Source organism: Anolis carolinensis, chromosome 6 (assembly GCF_035594765.1).
Source record: "Anolis carolinensis isolate JA03-04 chromosome 6, rAnoCar3.1.pri, whole genome shotgun sequence".
Classification (NCBI taxonomy): Eukaryota; Metazoa; Chordata; class Lepidosauria; order Squamata; family Dactyloidae; genus Anolis; species Anolis carolinensis.
In genome coordinates this window covers 97,760,016-97,780,276 of record NC_085846.1, presented here as the reverse complement: position 1 = coordinate 97,780,276, position 20,261 = coordinate 97,760,016, and positions in this window count along the sequence as shown.

Sequence of the window (20,261 nt, the reverse complement as noted above, 5' to 3'; positions counted from 1 at the left end):
ATTCCCAGCACTGAGAGAAACATGTACTCGCCTACTATGTATGCATTAAAGATGAGGAGTCTAATTCGGCATTAACATGAATATACTGAATTCCAACCTAGACTTTCAAACAATGAGTAACTAATTCACTGGGCCTGAATGGATCTATCTCTTACTTTGAACTGCTCCAGCATTCTTTAAATAAAAACATAAACATAAAAACAGAAATGTTTAGTTCTTTCTATTTTGAATGTGGAAAAATGCAATCTGATCAACAATGAACTGAAATAAATAGTTTTTCTCATATAGCAATTCAGGCCAGACAATGAGGCGAATTAAGCGGTTGCTTCGGGTGCAAAACATACGGGGGCGCAGTCAAGACTGCTTTTTCTGTTGATTTGTTGTAAAGCATGATGTTTTGGTGCTTAATTTGTAAAATCTTAATGTAATTTGATGTTTAATAGGCTTTTCCTTAATCCCTCCTTATTATCCAACATTTTTGCTTATCCAACACTTTTATTTTTCAGTGATTGGTTTGGGGGGGGGGCAAAATTCTGTTCATCTACACTTGAAAAATACCTAGGGCTGGCTCAGATTCAGGCTAATGTCTTTTAGTTTCAGCAAAGAATTATCTGGGTTTCAACCCACTCTTTGGGTGTTTTGCGATCCACATTCCCAAATGTCAGGGTCCACAGAAACCTTAATAGCAGAATGAAGTTGGCAAGAGGAAAAAGTGTTTTCCTACTTTCCGGTGGTTGGTCTGGGTCAGTTGCTCAATAAAAGAAATATATCGGTGTAAATCTCCTAGTTTTGTCCTCAGTTTCCCCACTGGATGCAATATGAAAGTTTATATGTACAGAAGTCACAAAGTGGTTGTGTCATTGTTACTATTACTACTACACTCACAATCTTTATTTATATCCAGTGATTTTCACCACAAATAGGGAGTTAGGTTGGCTTATAAATTAAAATAACTACAATGTAGTTTCAATATACAAAAGGTAAACAATAAAATGAAATTAAACTATACTTTGAAAGTCCTCATATGTAATGGTATAGTGGCGACTGGGTATTGAATCCCACAGGGTGACTTTAGGCAAGTCCAATTCTCAGCCCCCAAATCTTGCCAGGAAAATCTTGTGATAAGTTCACTTAAGCATTGCTGTAGGTTAGAAAAATTAAAAAATGTTAAAACATAGAATTAAATATATTAAAAGTGGGTCTAAATACTGTTGTTAGTCGCAACTAGACAAGAACCTTGGATTCAGTTAGTTTTACCTATGTGTAGCCTGAGCATTCGGGAACTGATTGGGTCTATTCTAGTTGGTTCTAAGCAACAGATTCCCAATTACAATTAAAATATAATGCTGATATCCTAAATAGCCTACTCAGGGTGCATCTACAATTAATGCAGCTTGACATCATGGCTCAATGAAATCACAAGAGTTGCGATTTTATAAGGTCTTAGCCTTCTCTGCCAAAGACCTCACCAACTAGAACTCAACATGATTCCCAGCACTAGACTAAATCTAACTGCCAATCCCAAGAAGAGTATAGCCATTGAATCATTTTTGGATGGTAACTGCCAATCCCAAGAAGAGTATAGCCATTGAATCATTTTTGGATGGTAGATCAACATGTAAGTAAAGTAAATTGAGGCTCCATTCACTTTGCAGAATTATAGCAGTTAGATATCACATTAACTGTCATGGCTCAATGCTATGGATTTGGGGGATCTGTAGCTTTGTGAGATATTTGTCAGAGAACTCTGATGTCACAACAAACTGCAAATCCCAGGCTTCCAAAGGATGAAGCTCTGGCAGTTAAAGTGCTGTTAACCTGAAACCGTTCTTCAGTGTTGATAATGAGTTTACTGCAGTTGGGACTAGCAGTTATTTTTATGACAGTGCAATATGTTTCGCTCAACTCCATGAGGAACCTAAGGACATGGAGAACTTAGCAAATATACCATATGCTGCTCATCTTTGTCTCTCAAGAGAGAGAAAATTGTACTTGTGAGAACACATTGGGTTTTTGATTTCCAAATAAAACTGCAGTGGGGATGGAATACAGTTTCATGTTACATTTTTATTAAGTACTTCACAACAGAGAGACTATGAAAGGATCATAGTTCTTCTATGTGTTCTCAGTGCCTCTAAAATTGGTTTACTAGTGATTTTACATTAACTTGTGCTTGCTTTGCACTCTTCAGTGTATTGGTTTTACAGTCATATAAGATTATTGGAATTTTCTTGGCAGTTATGTCTTGGTTGCACTTTATAGGTAAAACTCTCCTCAACTTAACAAAAACAAAACTCCAGGCCCAATAGTTTCAAAAATGGCTTTTCAGAGAGTTTCTTATGAAACTCCAATAATTTCTTCTAAACTACAGTTAATGAAATATAAGCTAATAGGCAATCAATTTGGAAGGAAATGGACCTCTCTCTATTTTAGAGTACCTAATATTTGGCATGTGCATAATCATAAGGAGACCATCCAAACCTGAATATCGTACTATTTCACCCATATTTAGCTGAAAGTATATTGTGAGTGTAAACTGGAGGCCAAACTATCTCAGTCCCTGTAATATATCTGGAGACAGATTACTGTGGAGTCAGCTCTTGAGTCCTTTCCAGATTCACTATTACTGTTGAATTGGTATTTCTAGACAGAGATTAAATATAGAGACCTGGCAGAGAAGGGCAGTATACTATAGTGAGCAGTTTTAACCAGGTTCAAACTTCTGCTGAATACCCTCCAACATTTAATAGATGAAAAATCAGAATATGGTTGACCAAGCAAGATTGGAATGTGGTTAAAAACAAACTAGTAAAATGATAGATAATACTACTGTTGGGTAGATTTGTAATTGGTTAAGCGACCGAATGGGTACCAATGGTACTTCTTCATCCTGGAAAGAAGTGACTAGTGGAGTGCCACAGGGTTCTGTCCTGGGCGCAATACCGTTCAACATCTTTATTAATTATTTGCATGAAGGTTTAGAAGGCATGCTTATTAAGTTTGCAGATGACAACAAATTGGGAGGGATAGCTAATACTCCCGAGGACAAAATCAGAATTCAAAATTATATTGACAGATTAATTTTGGCTGGGCCAAAACTAAGAAAATGAATTTAAACAATGTAGGGAAATGCAGGATACTTCACTTAGGCAGAAAATACAAAATACACAGATACAGGATGGGTAACGCCTGTTTCGACAACATATGAAAAGATCTTGGAGTCTTAGTGGATGACAAATTAAACATGAACAAACAATATGCAGCTCCTGCTAAAAAACCAATGGGGTTTTGGGCTGCATCAGAAGTAGTATAGTGTCTAGATCAAGGAAAATCATGGTGCCTCTCTATTCTGCTTTAGTTAGACCTCACCTGGAATAATGTGTCCAATTCTGGCCACCACAATTCAAGAGGAAAATTGACAATCTGGAAGGTGTCCAGAGGAAGGTGACTAAAATTATTCAAGGTCTGAAGACCATGAATCCCTTTGTGGAGTGGCTTAAAAAGCTGGGGATGTTTAGCCTGCAGAAGAGAAAGTTGAGAGGAAACATGATAGCCATATATAAATATGTGAAAGGGAAGAGGGAGTAGGCTTGTTTTCTGCTGCCCTGGAGACAAAGATTCAGAGCAATAGGTTCAAATTACAGGAAAGTAGATTCTACCTGAACATTAGGAAGAACTTCCTGACCACGAGAGCTTTTAAACAGTGGAACCTTTTGCTTTGGCTTGTGGTAAAAATTCCTTTCTTTAAGGCTTTCAAACAGAGGCTGGATGGCTATCTGTCAGGGGTGCTTTGATTGTGTTTTTTCCGCATGGCAGGGGTTTGGACTAGATGGACCATGTGGTCTCTTCCAACTCTATGATTCTAAGATAGTAGAAATTACAAATGAACAAGACCAGACAGGTTAGGAGAGTTTGCAGCAGTTTGCTTTGTCTGAGCCGACTGAGAAGGACAGGATAGTGCCAATTCCTCTCCCTACTGCTGAGTTATTTAAGCTACGCACCCTTTGAAATTTGCAGCAGTTGCAGTAAGCTGAGGACAAGGGTGGAAACAAGGGCAAAGAGGGAAATAAGGACATTTTAGAAGCAGTTGAAAAGTGGTATGGCAGAGAATTAATAGGAGTTGTGCTTTGTGGAGAAAAAAAGGCAGGGATATTAGCAGTAACAAATCAGCTAATTCACCTCTTTTGCAGTTGCAATTCATATTCTCTGCTTGGAATACTTATCTTTTTCAACAATAGCTTATATTTGTACAAAGTTAGTTCCGTACCCTCTAACTTCCCCTTGATGGACATGCTGTATTAATATCAGCCAAAGCCATACGTGTCGATGGAATTTACTGAGGAATTAGGTCTTCCCTATCTCAAATGGGCTTGAGACAACAACTGTCAGGAATGTCATTACACAGGAGTTAGAAAAAAGCTGGGGTCTTTTTTGTTTCCCTTCCACTGATTAATTTAAGATGCATTAACAATGATATTTGAATAAATGAACAGACAGCTGCAGCGATCTGTTATATTGCGCTCAGTGAGATGCATGATATTTGCCAATGTAAAATAAAATTAAAAACTTTGCTGCCAAAGTGAATGCCCTAATGTAATTATTTTTAAATAAGGCTACAGCTGAAAATGGGAACAAGTGTAGAATGCAATGTTTCTGTTCAGGTTTTTCATCAAATCTTCTTTTAGGTTAATCCAACGCATCCCATCTTTCCTCTTGTTTTCTACAACTGCTCTTACATGTACAAATGGTCACGTTGTATTCTGTGGCCACTGAGAATTGTTACTCTTGTGTGCCCAAGTTGACTCAGGGCAGTTTCCAAGAAAACAGGTAAACATTCAATGCCTATAAAACAGAAACTCGAGAGAAAATGTAAACAAAACAACACTAAACATTATACAACAAATTAATAGCAGGTATCCCCAATAAGGATATTGGGAATGGACAAGCAACAGCGTCAAACCCTCAAAGACTTTAACCTTCCACCTGACTTGTATCTTTTTATACATATAATATCCATTATTCTATATAAAATGCATACATCTTATAAAATGTAACAAGTCATAGCCCTGAAGACCTTTTTGTTACTCTGCTGAGGTATTTCTTGGACAAAAGAAGTTGGGCAAATCCTTCTGGCCGTTCCCAGCTAGGGCAATCATCATAATGCATTGTGTGTGTGTATACAGAGACAGGCAGCTTCCTATGTCATGCCAGATAAGCCAGCAAATATTTGTTTAGTGAAATGATCAACTTGGGTTGAGAGATTGCTGGCCACAGAAACAGAGGCTCAGAGTATGTACATTTGTTTAACCTTTTTATTTGGAGCCCAACCCTCGATTGCCTAGATCATCACCTTTTGTTTCTGGAGCCTCAAGTTTTTGCTACATTTCGAACTGGACAGGTGATTTAATCGTAGACTCATTACCATCTCTTTGACATTGTTTTCACAAAGGACATCTCCTTTCAGGGGCTGTCCCACCAGCTGATTGGCTTCCCAGTCGGCGAATCCCAGGCTGCCGTTTCCCTGCAAAAGGAAATCCCCACTTGGAGGTGCTGATGTCAGCAGCGTCCTCAACCAATCAGGATGCAAATCCAGACTGGCCCCTCTCTCAACCAGCTGTCATGCTGTATAAAAAACCATTGCCCTTTTCTGCATGCTTATGCTTTAAAGCATCTTTGCTTGTACTTGCATCCATTCTGGCTGGATTGAATAAACTTCTGTGATTTGTCTTTGCCATGGTGAGTTTTCTCTCCCTCTGTCCTGGCCCATCCGGTATTAGCCTGAATTCACCAGGCATGGACACCATTATCTGCAGTCCTAGTCTTAAATCTGACTACATACTTGGGTCAGTCTTCATGGTAAGACAACTAACAGAAGCTGCAGCCTGGATTGGCCATTTGACAGCTCTTTCCCTGATTTTTGATTTTTTTTTTGTTATCAAAATGCTAATGCAACTACTAGGCATCTAATGAAGTTGCAGGATTGTATGGTTGATGAGCTGGTGATGGACAGGAAGCTTGAGACCCTTAGAGTCCATCTACACTGTAGAATTAATACAGCCTGACATCACTTTGACTGTCACGACTCAATGCTATGGAATCTGAGATTTGTAGTTTCACAAAGCCATTAGCTTCCTCTGTCAAAGAATGCTGGTGGTCTCACCAAACTACAATGCCTTGGCATTCTACCATATAGATGCAACTTTAGAGAGCTTCTACCACCCAGAAAAAACAGAATTGGCCTAGACAGACAAATGCTCTGAAAAGAGATAAGGCAGCTCCCTTTGTTCTTGCTTTAGTTTGATAATTAAATGAAGTGACTGAGCCAAATCCCCACACACACTATAAATTAAAGGATTAATAATAATGTTTCAGAAACCCCCATATGGGGAGCAAAAATAGATTTAAAATATACAACTTTTGATAGACACAAAAGGTTGATGAAAAGCCGAAAGTGGGAGATACCTGCTTGCAAACGTTAAATATCAAGATAATATTTCAGCAGGGGTTGCATTCATGCTTTCCACCATGAGCAAGAAAAAAAAAAAACCACCCCATTCTTCACCGTGCTACTTGATGTGCTTATTAACTTTGTAGAAAGAGACCTTCTTTTAGGAGGTGATATGAATATTGTAATGAGCAACGTTATGGATAGCTCTGGCACAAATGCAAAAAGCATGAGCTCATTAGTTAGATGGTTTAAAAAGGGGATTAAATATTTTTTTCAATTAAAAAGATATTTGGAGGATCCAATATCCAGATGAAAAGGATTATACCTTCCTCTCAATAGCAGACATGTGGTGTTGTTTTTTTGTATTTTGCACTTGACGTAGGCACTGTAAATAATAAAGACCATTGCGTGGAGTGTGGTTGCCCTGTATATGGTTATCATAATTCAGTGTACCCTGAGTTCTCCTTTCAACCTTTGCACAGACCATGAAAGTGAAATCCATTAGAAAATGAGGAGTCAGTTCAGAACATGTCACCTGGTATGAAGCCATTTTTAAATTTTTATTGATAAAGTTGTTCTAAAATCACTGCGTGGAAAGTTAGGAAATCAGTGGAGTTGGGGTAAGGAATGATGTGGTGACACTTGCAAAGAACACTAAATATACATTAAGGCAAAACCACAAATAAACTACAAAATAGGGCTAGCAGATTAGATGGAGCTCTGGTAACTGTAATTATTACAGAATAAGGTTGAGATACCATAAATCTCCCTCTAATGAGATGAAAGTATCTGTCCACCTTCACCTTCTGGACCCTACTTTTGACTGTTGCCTCTCCCTTTCAACAGGGTTGATGGCACACAGAGAAGAACCCAAACCTATACATGTTGATGTTCCTCCTTTGCATTCTTCATTTCCACCAGTGAGATAGACTCCCATCCCACATTTATTCTGGCAACCCTAGGAACAAAGAATTTCAAAAGAATCTTTCCCTAAGGAATGAATAAACAACAAAACAGCCTTTTTTTTAAAGAACGAGAAGAACCCTGTTGGCTCAGACCAAAGACTTGTCAGCTGCCATGGTGATCTACTAGATATATACAGGTTAAGCATCCCTTATCCAGAATTGTCAAATATTCCAAAATGGCCTACATGTCTGACTGAGATAGTGACACCATTGCTTTCTGATAGTTCAAAGCACACAACTTTTCTTTCATGCACAAAAATATTTAAAATACTGTATATCAAATTACTTTTTAAAGTGTTTAAAGGTACATGAAACATAAATTAAACATTGTATTTATACATGGGTCTCATCTCCAAGCTATTTCATTATATATGTGAAAGTATTCCAAAATCCCGTGGGAGGGGGGAATCTAAAATATGGTATGTTTCTGGTCACAAGCATTTTGGATAAGGAATACTCAATCTATGCGGGATTGAGGCCAGACTGAGATATTTTGCTGCCTGAGGTGAGGAATGAGGTGGTGGCACTCTTCCTTTCCACATATCGACTAGCTAAAAAGTTGAATTTTTATGAAAACTTTCAGCACATCTGAGGGTTGCACTTTAGGAGTTGAGGCTATTTTATGCAAGACTTCTTTATTCTCTAAGGATGGCTCTACACTACCATATAATCCTGATTATCTGTTTTGAACTGAATTATATGAGTCTACAATGCCATATAATCCAGCTCAAAGCATATAATCTGGATTTTATATGACAGTGTAGACAGGGCCTATGAAAGGAATGGTCAAGATGGTCAAAAACAGTCATAGGGCTGCTACTCCTGCTCCCTAATGGTACGACTGCCTCTATATTGAACAGACTGTGTGTGTTGGTTTGTACTTAATAGAAACCAACATAGAAATTATTTCTTGGAGGAAACTGTGAAATTGTACTTCTCTTTAGGCTGAACCTTAAGCCAGAATCCTATAATTAATTATTAAAGCTGTGATTCTATGTATACTTACTTACTAAGGAGAAACTCTAATTGAAAATCACTTTTACTTACGATTAGACTTATGCTTGTGCTTTTATTTGGAAGTCCATTGCTCTTAGTTGGGTTTACATCAGAATAGAGATATATTGGATTGTGCTGCATGTTACCTTGATAAAATTCATAACTCATCAAAAGTGACTGTTACAAAAAAAAAATCTAGTAGTGGTGAATGAAACTAATTACATTAAAGAGTTATGGAATCATGTACAGTAAGACCTTGTAACTGTGGAACTCCTATCTGTGGTTTCGTTTACCCTTGCCTAGGAGAAATGGTCTCTCTAGGCATTTTGTAGGTCATCCAGATGGTTCTATGGTAGGCTTCCTCTACTATAGAATTGTGTTGGAGGGTCTTCCAAATTCTTAGAGAGGATACTTCTTTGTGGATCTCTCGGTCCTCCTAGGCAACTTAATTATATAGTGGTACCAGAAGTGAAATAATGGTGATCAGTTTTAGCTGTGGTTCGGCATGAAATACATTCATTAGGGATATAGGAGTCTTACTGTAAATTACGGGATTCATAAAGTTCCATATAAATTGATGTTTCTTCCTCCTCTGTAATTAAGTGATGTTTAGCATATATTATTTGTTTGCTTTTATATATATATATATATGGAAATGTAACACTTAAGTTGGCAGTAATTTTAGACCCTTTAACAAGCATTTTCTATGATGTAATATGGCTACTTTTCACAAATGTTGAACATTGTGTTCTTAATAGTGCTGACACGGAAAAAAGCAAAAAGCAAGGCATTCCATTTTGCTTGTACTTTCAGACTAATCTGAATAATAATTTTAACATTTGGCATATTTATTATGGATTGCTGCAAATGGTTTAATTAATTTTTTGTAGTTTGAGCGGGAATTTGCATTATGTGTGTGTGTTATGTATGTGCCCCTTTCTCTCTCTATATAGAGACAAACACACGCACAGGCACATTTTAAAAGATGCATCACAACTCTTTCCTTCTGTATTGAATGCATTTAGCAGCAAAGATAATTATCCAAGTCAGGGTGGTAAATAATTAAACCGTGGGGCAAAAGAAGGAAATGCTCGGTCATTAAAGGGCTTGTTTTAAATTGTCTCAAGTCATATATTTCCTTTACTTTCAACAGAAAATGGAAAGGAAAAGTGCATGATCTTAGCATTATCTTATGTTCAGTGAAAACCAAGGGGATGATAGAATCTGTCAAGATATACAGTAGTTTAAATATGTTCTGTGGTTGGTGTTTTGGGGCCAGTGGAATATTGAGAGAAGATATAGCAATGTGAGATTGTAGCTAAGGGCCTACAACATAATAATGTGGCCTCTTGTGCAGAGTCAAAAGTAGGACAAAAGATTTACATAAGTAGTTTTTTTCTTAGTCATACATGTGTATAAATTCCCATGCGTTTACAGTTGTATCTTTGGCCACTCTTGAGAAAAGCATATATTATGGACACCATGTACATTTTTAGTCTCCTATAGCATGGCTTTTCTCACATTTTCAAGGTTCTTCTCACAGTCCCAGGAGAAATCACAACCCAACCGCTTTGTGCTAGTACATATTTCAAAAACCCTTGAGATGCATGCATAAAAGATGAAGAAGTGGTGGCCTGGGGTGATTAGTGGAACAGTATCAAAAGTACCTTGATCTGTAAGTGGAATAAATAAATAAATAAACAACCCACACAGATAAATTGAGGCAAAAACAAACAAACAAACAAAAAAAAAACAGAAGCTGAGATATTGTCTTCATATCTCTGGAGAAAATATAGCTGCTTCCCAATGATTTAGGTGAGTTCACAGTCTAATAAAGGAGGAAAAAAAACAGCAAATTAAGGAGCTACTCTTGAGAAATAAGAAAAGCATAACACAAAGAATTATGAAAAATTGGAATTAGCATATTAAATTGCGAGGCTGTTGAATGAAACCCAAGTGATGTGAAATGTTAGCAAATGATATGCAAAAAACAACCTGGAAATTTTTATCTGACAGTAATAAAGCATAAAAACTACCAAGGAAAAAAACCATTAATAGGATTTTGTTAAGCAGCAGGCCTGTTCCACAGTGCAAGTTACTCAGAAGTGCTTAGTATACAGTATGTCTCCCTCACTTTTTTAAACTATAACTTAACAATAAAAAATCACAATAATTCTGCTTAAATGGATTATAAACTGATTGGGAATTTTTAAAAATACTTTATGACAATTTTTAATAAAAATGAGAACTGTAGTAAAAAAAAAACCCTAGAAGAACAGGAGTGCCTCTACAGTGTGTAATTAATACAGTTTGGGATCACTTTAACTGCCATGGCTCAATGCCATGGAATCCTGGGATTTGTAGTTTGGTGAGGCCTGAAACCCTGACACTTAGGTGTGCATAGTAGCCCCCCCCCCCCCAAAATAAGTCCCTTTTAGGTTTCTTTTTAACAGATCAATTAATGTGAATTAAAATCTGACAATTATTTATAGTATCATACTGAGTCACTTGATAGCATTCAGTGGATTCAACCTACAGGAAAAAAGATTCCAACTGGATATTAGGGGGAACTTCTAATGGAATATGCTGCGTTGGAGTGTGGTGGAGTTTCCTTCTCTGGGGTTTTTAAGTATAGTCTGGATGGCCATCTGTCAGGAGTGCGTTGCCTGGGTGTTTCTGCATAGAAGGGATTGGAATGGATGACCCCTTGTGGTCTCCTTCAACTCTCTGATTTTGGAGTCAGTGCAGAAAGTATTGAAATTTAGTCCAAAATGACTGCAGCTGGTTTTTTGAAGAGGTATCAAAGGAGCAGGCTATTCAAACGCCTGGACTTTTTAATTGCTGTATCAACACAAATCCTCCTTCTATGTAAATCAGATGCCAGGGGCATCTTGCTTGTTCTTGCTTTCATGTGTTGAAGGAGGCAATGAGAATTTCTGTTGCCTGTGCCTGATATGTATTGTGAAGAACAAAACCTGTAAGTAAATTGTCACTTGTAATGGGTTGCTTTGGTCTGCAGTTACTTTTTGTAGCAATTATTTGGGACTGTTACTTTTTGCTCCTAACAGCCAAGGCTGCGGATCACTACTAGTCATAGTAAATTGATGCAGTTTCTTCCTTTTATTCATGACTGAGTCTTTTCTGAGTTAGTTTGACCAACGAGAAGATGAGGAAGGGTCCCAACGGTGGCTTCTTTGAGGGCTATTTTGCACTTGGTGAATCGTGAGCACTGAGGAGGGAGAGGCACACCAAAATGCTACCCTGAAAGTACTGCCATTTGGAATTTAAGAGGCAGTTTAAAAATAGTTGTGAAGTGGAGGCTGCAGCAACTAAAAAGCAGGTCCTGGAGGAGGCAAGACATATTGTGATTCCATCTGTGCAGAGCGTTACAATATATCTCCTGATGTAGGATAATGGCCTATGTTTGGAAAAGAGGGAGATCAGAAAGGAAGAAGGATTGAATAAGTGCATCACCTATACTGTGCTTGTATGGGCTGTTTGTTGAGGGGGCTGCTCCTAATGGCATCCCACTGCAGTTGGACAGGTGGGCAAAACCAGTGGGCATGAGTATTGGCTATTTCCTTGCATAATATCTGTAAAAGCACATGTTGATTTTTTTTTCTTCGTGTCAGGAGCGACTTGCACCAAGTCGCTTCTGGTGTGAGAGAATTGGCCGTCTGCAAGGACATTGCCGAGGGGACGCCCGGATGTTTTGAGGTTTTACCATCCTTGTGGGAGGCTTCTCTCATGTCCCCGCATGGAGCTGGAGCTGATAGAGGGAGCTCATCCGCACTCTCCCCGGGTTGGTTTTGAACCTGGCAGCCTTCAGGTCAGCTATCCAACCTTCAAGTCACAAGGCTTTAACCCACTACGCCATTGGGGGCTCCACTTATGTTGATGTAATCCCTAGTTAATGATATAAAATACAAAGATGATTCCATCTGTAGTCCAAAATAGCTCTGTTTTTGGGCCTACAAAATACTTAACCTAAATTACAGTAATCCTTACAGTAACCCTGAGTCAGAGTAATATGACTGTTCCCATTTTACATATGGATGTGGGCATGAGGCTGAGCAGAGATGCAGTTACCGTGTTTTCCCAAAAATAAGACAGTGTCTTATATTAATTTTTGCTCCCAAAGATGTGCTAGGTCTTATTTTCAGGGGATGTCTTATTTTTCTATGAAGAAGAATTCACATTTATTGTTGAACAAAAAATGAACATTTATTATCACAAACCAACATAACCAGACAAACTAAATCCTATCAAGAATTTCTTGTTACTACCATTATTTCCATGTACAACTGGTATGTACATTTACCAATTCTGCATGCTTTGGTGTTCTGTTTGGCAGGCGCTGGGCATGCTTCCAAACAAAAATTTTGCTAGGTCTTACTTTCGGGGGAGGCCTTATATTTAGCAATTCAGCAAAACTTCTACTAGGTCTTATTTTTCGGGGATGTCTTATTTTCGGGGAAACAGGGTAGGTAATTTCTGATGATTCAGAGATGGAAAGGGATCACTCTTCCATATCTGCTTCCTTCCTTAGCTCTTAAAGAGGCCCCATTTACACTGACAAGTCTATGCATTTTGAAATTAGCTTCAAACTGTGGTGGCCAGAAAACAAATTCCCACAAAAGCATGTGAAAGAAAGCTCTTAATGTGAGCTCTCTGGGCTTCAAACTGGTTTGAGGATTTCCTGTGTGATCATGTGCACACCAAAACCACTTTCTTCAATATTGATTGAAATGTTCAGCATAGATGAGGCCCAAGAGAGTAAAGGTGGTAGGGAAAAAAGGAGTTCACAAAACAGTTTGTGCTGCACCTTCAAATTAAATGTGAGGGAACTATTGAAACCCAAACATTTATAAAGTGGCTAAGTTGGAAATTAGTGGTATGGGAATGTGTTGGGAAATGCTTTTCCAATTTGTCCCATGGATTCCGGAGTACCTAAACACATGGTTTTGTTAGGAATGATATAACCTTTATTTGCTGAATCTGCTACATAACTGCAAAAAAGGTAACTGATTCCAATATACCAAAATAGGTATTAATGTTGCCTATACCATGAAAGAACAAGATGGGAGTATTTGGAGTTACAGACTTTAACTAAGGGTTTGCTGACTCAAGAAGGAGAGAAATATATCTGAAATAAAGGAAAACAACTGCCTTTCACTGGAAAAAACAAAGAAAAGAAAATGAAAATGAAAACAGTCCTGGAGTACATAAAATTCCCAAGTACAGTAGTGTCTCACTTATCCAACATAAACGGGCCGGCAGAACGTTGGATAAGTGAATATGCTGGATAATAAGGAGAGATTAAGGAGAAGCCTATTAAACATCAAATTAGGTTATGATTTTACAAAGTAAGCACCAAAACGTCATGTTATGACAGAAAAAGTAGTTCAATATGAAGTAATGCTACGTAGTAATTACTGTATTTATGAATTTAGCACCAAAATATCACGATGTCTCCTTGTCCTAATAGGTCAAGCAGTTCTGATTTTAATAAGGCACATTATTATGTGTTACTGTTGTTTGCTAGAGTACATGGAGCCTAGACTTAAGGTGTAGAATTAATGCAGTTTAGCACTACAGTAGAGTCTCACTTATCCAACACTCGCTTATCCAACGTTCTGGATTATCCAACACATTTTTGTAGTCAATGTTTTCAATAAATCATGATATTTTGGTGCTAAATTCGTAAATACAGTAATTACAACATAACATTACTGCGCATTGAACTACTTTTTCTGTCAAATTTGTTGTATAACATGATGTTTTGGTGCTTAATTTGTAAAATTATAACCTAATTTGATGTTTAATAGGCTTTTCCTTAATCTCTCCTTATTATCCAACATATTCGCTTATCCAACATTCTGCCGGCCCGTTTATGTTGGATAAGTGAGACTCTACTGTACTTTTAACTGCCATGGTTCAGTGCTATGGAATCAGGGGAGTTATGGTTTTAAAATGCTTTTAGACCTCTCTGTCAAAGAGTGCTGGTGATGCACCAAACTACAAATCCCAGGATCCCATAGCACTTTCAAATATTTTCTGGTTGAATAGTGCAGTCTCAGCAACAGTGGTGTTGGCTTTGATTGCTCTTCCGTTAACGAACTGTTAGTAGATGCCCATTTGTAGTCCCTGTGAGGTTGTCAAGAAAATTAGTGCCAAGAACTGATGTCATAATTTGTAAAGCAAAAGGGAACGAACACGCTGGCACAGGGATACCACACACAGGCAGCAAACCGACTGCACTTTGAAACAGATTTCAGGGCTGAGTGAAGGATTTTAGTGCAGTAGAGAAGACCGAATGCTCTGTAAAAGAAACTCAGATGTCAGGTACAAGTCCACTGAAGCAATGTCTTTGGGGGGAACATAAGGCAAGGTGGATATTTTTCTTCTGCTGCACAAAGCCATGGAATAAATGCTGTAGTCAACATGAGCCCAGACGCGAGACTGAGGCAGAAGCACTTTTGGTTCAATATGATTTTTTTTGGAAGGAAAGGCAAAATAAAACATTAATGATTTAAGTTTTTGTGAGAGATGAAAGTCAAAGTCAGGAGCTCATGGCATTGCTGGAGAAAGAAAATACATTTGAAAGTCATAAGACTTTTCTGTATTTGTATAACAGGATCAGAGGAAGAAACCTCAGCATTTTAAAATCTATAGAAATCACTATATGACTAGCAAAAAATAGCAAAGATTTTGGGACAAGAACAGAAGAAAGTCATATAATTACAGAATTGGAAGAAGGCCATCCAGTCCAGCCCCATTCTGCAATGTAGGAATAAGCATTCAAAGCATCTCCAATAGATGTCTGTCCAGTCTTCAAAAGAAACAAACTCTATCATACTCCAAGGCAACATCGTTCATTGCCAAACAGCTTTTACAAAGAAGAAAATATAAAGGCAGGTATAGCATTCAACAAGAAGAAAACAAAAATAATGATCATGGATTATTGACATAATGGTATCACAGAAAACGAACGCAAATCAGCTCATTTGAAATGTAGTTTTGGAGGAGAGTTCAGTGAATACTGTAGATTGCTAAAAAGACTAATAAATGGGTCCTCCAGCAAATCAAGCATGAATTCTCCCTAGAAGTCAAGATGACTAAAATGAGACTGCTTGGCAAGCTAGAAGGCAGTAGACAAAGAGGAAAAAGACTACATTACAGGCAGCTAGACTCAATCATAGAAACCATAGCCTTGGGTTTGCAAGATGTGAACAGGGCTGTTGATGACAGGGTGACTTGGAGGTCCCTTAGTCATGAAGTCAAAGTAAACTTGATGGCAGTTAACAGCAACAACGGGAGATATAAAAGATAAGGAATGAGTATTGGCATGTCAGTAAACAGGCTTTTGCAATCCATGTCATTGAAAATAACCAAAGGCTTAATCATCATCATTAGCTGCTACTGAAACATACAACACAAGTTGCTGCTGCCGCCACCACCACCATCACCACCTCTCCTCCCACTCCTATTAGTTTATGATAAAATAAGAAATACTAAAATATAATGGCTGAGATCCTACATCACCAATATAGTTACTAATGGGTAAACTAGCCACCTCATCAGACAGCTGACAGCAGAAGGAGGTGGCAATCCACTTCATCATGAGGTGTGGGGAATCCGGCACCCTACGCCTTGCATCGCTGGGAGAGTGATCATATGGAGCTCTCAACTTTTCCCCATAGATTGGACAACATGGGAAGCCTCCCATGTTGCCAGGGCGGCATTCCGGTTCTGCCCCTCTGCACCCATAGAGCCAGCACAGTGTTGTTGATGGGAGACAACTGGCTCCGTGGGTGACTGGGGCTAAATCCGTGTTTGCCACTGAATCTAACCTCGTATGATGAGTTGTAAGTATTCTTTCTTGGCCTGACCCAAAGGTACCTTAACAATCAGGAGCTGCTCTGAGTAGTGGAGATGTATTTTACAATGTGACAAAATGGGGACTGGAAACATAATCCTGTTGTGTCCCAGTTGCCTGGAGAACAAATCTTCATCACTCAAAACAGCTTCATGGAGTTTAAGGTGCAATTTGGGAGACACATGGTAATAGCATAACAAACATGAATACAGTTCGCCCTTTGTATCCATATATTCTGCATCCTCTGGATTCAGCCATTCATGGCTTGAAAATTATTTTTAAAATTGCAAAAAAGCAAACCATTTTATGTAAGGGACACAATTTTACTCTGCCATTGTACATAATGGGACTTATGTATCCACGGATTTTGGTATTTATGGGGGACAAGGCCCCACAGGATAATTGAATAAAGAGTGTTTGCAAATCTGTAACTATAGATTATAAATCTGTAACCACAGCTCAGGATGTCACTTATTATTATTTACAAATAATTGTTTGTAATTTCATTTTAAATATTTGTTTTTAAAAAACCCTTGCGAAAGTGAAGAACTGTCATAGACTTGCCATGCTTTCCTTTTGAAAGGTCTCATTAGTTCACAAATATGTCTAAGCCAAGATAAAGAACTGTGAATATCTTGACCTTTATCTGAAGACTTGCATTCTGGGCTGGAGAAAATGGATGAAAAGTATTAGGAAGAAAGTACTTCTCATACAACCGTTTCCCCTCTCCACTCCAATATATGAAGCATCATATTTTTTTTCTTTTTCGCTGTGAGGGTTTATTTTTCATTTCAAGAAAATAAGTCTTGCCTACTGTCCAGAATTATTCACTTTGGATGGAAAACTACAGGCTGCCTTCCAGAAATAGCAAGAGGATGTGTGCTTATTGCTTTCTCCTTTATCTTCTGTATTCTGAAAAGAAAGCATTTATGCTATTTGAAGCTGAAAGAAAAGAAGGCTGCAGGAATCTTTGCAGTCAAAAGTAACATTCATGTACAAATGAATCTGAATGCTCTTTAGCCAGGGCTACACAAACAGGCAGAGAATGGGATTCATCTTAATCAGCAGAACACGGTCAAGCAAAGGCGGAAAGCAATGGTCCTCGGCATGCGCGTGACCCTTGGCTTATGTTCATGATGCTCTTATCCTAATTACTTATTTAAAAAACCGGTGCAAGAAATCAGTTTAGATAGATGGGAAAATTGGTTCATCCCTTCCCTAGCAGACCTCTCAGAGGAAAGCAAGAAGAAGAAAAACAGAGTGACAGGGAAATAGGGATGGTTATAAAAGGTAAAGGTAAAGGTTTCCCCTGATGTTAAGTCCAGTCATGTCTGACTCTGGGGGTTGGTGCTCATCTCCATTTCTAAGCCGAAGAGCCGGCGTTGTCCATAGACACCTCCAAGATCACGTGGCCGGCATGACTGCATGGAGCGCCGTTACCTTCCCGCTGGAGCGGTACCTATTGATCACATTGGCATGTTTTCGAACTGCTAGGTTGGCAGGAGCTGGAGCTAACAGCGGCCGCTCACGGCACTCCCGGGGTTTGAACCTGGGACCTTTCGGTCTCCAGCTCAGTGCTTTAACGCACTTCGCCACCGGGGCTCAGACAGACCTAAACACTTTTGGTTCTGGCTGCTCATCACTATCTTCAGTCCTCCTTGCCTCCCAACAGATATCTTGCAAATAATATAGACTTTGAAAGACAAGTTAGTTTCTACCTTGATGTCTTAACATCCTACAGTCACAGATAGGAGATGTAAGACCAACCAGTATCTAAATGTGGCTAAGATGGCAAAAGTGATTAATGAGGGAGAAGCGACAAGAAAGAAAAGAGTTGGCTTTTGCCTGAGCCTACTGAGAAGGACAAGACTCTGCCCTCTTCTATGAGTTACTTGAATCTAAACTACTTTTGCATTTTGAACTCAGTCTGCAGTCATTTAAGTAAGCTGAACATAAAGTGGGAAAGTGAGTGAATGAGAGAGAAACTGGGAACTTTTCAGAACTGGTGGAAAAGTGGGATGATAGAGGATTCATCAGGACTTCCCCCTGTTGAATTAGGCCAGTTGAAGGCTATAAAAGTGAGGCTTTAGGACCAGTCTAAGAGATTTTGTTCCTGAGGCAAAGCTCTCCCTGTTTCCATTTCATGTACAGAATCCAACAGGCAATACTGAATAAGGCATACACAAACAGTGATGGGATATACATAGGAGCAGTTGGTTTTTAATATATCAGGGTTGTGAAAAATGTTGTAACTCGTTTGCCATATTTATTTTGTAAGATTCGTACATACAAAGCAATATTAAGAAACGTAATGGGTGGCCATGCAAAAAACGTAAGATTCAAAACACTGACCTAAATTACTATAATACTGTACTTTATTTATCGCTTTATCTCCCTGGAGGGACTCGGAGTGGATTACAGTATACACATATAAGGCAAATATTCAATGCCTTTTACACAGTGAACAGTGACATACAATACACAGACAATACTGGTTCTCATTAATTAATGTTTATTTTTTCCTTTCAAGTCTGAAGTTAATTTTATCAGATTAAAATCTCCCACACAAAACATCAAGGCAGGGCTTTACTTGGAGGCAACATTACCGAGAATTATAAATACCAATAAAACATACAACTGATGGCATGTATGTGTGTGCCAAAGATGATCCTTGCTCAGAGCACTGTCTTTGTCCTAGGGCAAATGTGCTCCATAAACTACATATAGGACTGTAGGAATGAATGAACACAAGGGACCTTTCCTTATGAGATCCCCTCTCGCAACATGAGTACAGCAACAAGCAAAAACAATCTTATCAGTACTTATGCTTGAAATGATAAATGACAGAAACCCTAGGAAGATTTTTTTTACAGTAGATAAAACTGATAAGCATGTAATTTATGTTAATTACTTATTTCAGATACAATATTTTGGATAACTTCAAGGCAGCTTGGGGCTGGTGAAACTTGGCTCCTCTCCTGGGATTCCAGTATAATTCAATATTCACTTTCTGACCAAATTGAAAGCTAAATGCTTGTCTGCTCTGAGGCTTCCATGTGATCTAGAGACATTGCAACACAAAATTTGAAATATACGTTGCACATGATGACATTAGAATAGGCATGGGCAATCTTTTTTGCCTTGGGGCTGCATTGTGGACCCGACTAAGAGGGAAGGGCCAGGAGGGAGGGCGGCTGGGCATGTGTTGGGTGGGACGGGACGGGGGGGGGGGAGGACCCATGAGAGGGTGGGACCAGGAGGGGGCAGGGCAGGGCCTGGGTCATCCTCAGGTTGTCCTCCTGGCATAAGGATGGGGTTGCTCACCCCATCTTTATGCCAAGAGGAAAACAAGACTCGCAGCGACTGTCCCAATCCTCCTCCCCTGATCTTCAGGCTGTCCTCTCAGCATTATGCCAGGAGAAAGACGATAGGCAACGGCTGAGAGTACTCCAGAGGGCTCTCAGCCACTCCGTGTCATCTTCAGGCCATCCTGTTGCACCGTCCTTATGCTGGGAGAAGGGTGAGACATGAGATGGCTGAGAGCACTCAACTGCTGCATGCCTTCCTCCTCTGACCTTTTTCCATAAGGATGCAGCGGACCACCGTGCTTTTATGCTAAGAGGACAGGGAAAATGAGGAGGGCCTGAGATAAGCATTCAGGGGCCGCATCAGCCACCCAGGGCCTTAGTTTGCCCATGCCTGCACTAGAAGTAGATTTGCTTAGTACAGCTTATGGCCCATATGTGATTTTCTTCTTTACCTCCAAGCATTTATTAGAAACAAATGGCTCTCCCTTTCAATTACATTTTGTTATAAGATTTGACTTTTCTACTTTATGTTCCTTCATTCACACACATAAAATGAAAGGATTAAAGCCTGCTAGCTGATCAAACTAAATCACTCCTACTTCATTCCACTGACATTTTGTTCTTTAATGCCATCAGTACAAGTTTGTTACAAAAGCCAGATGCTG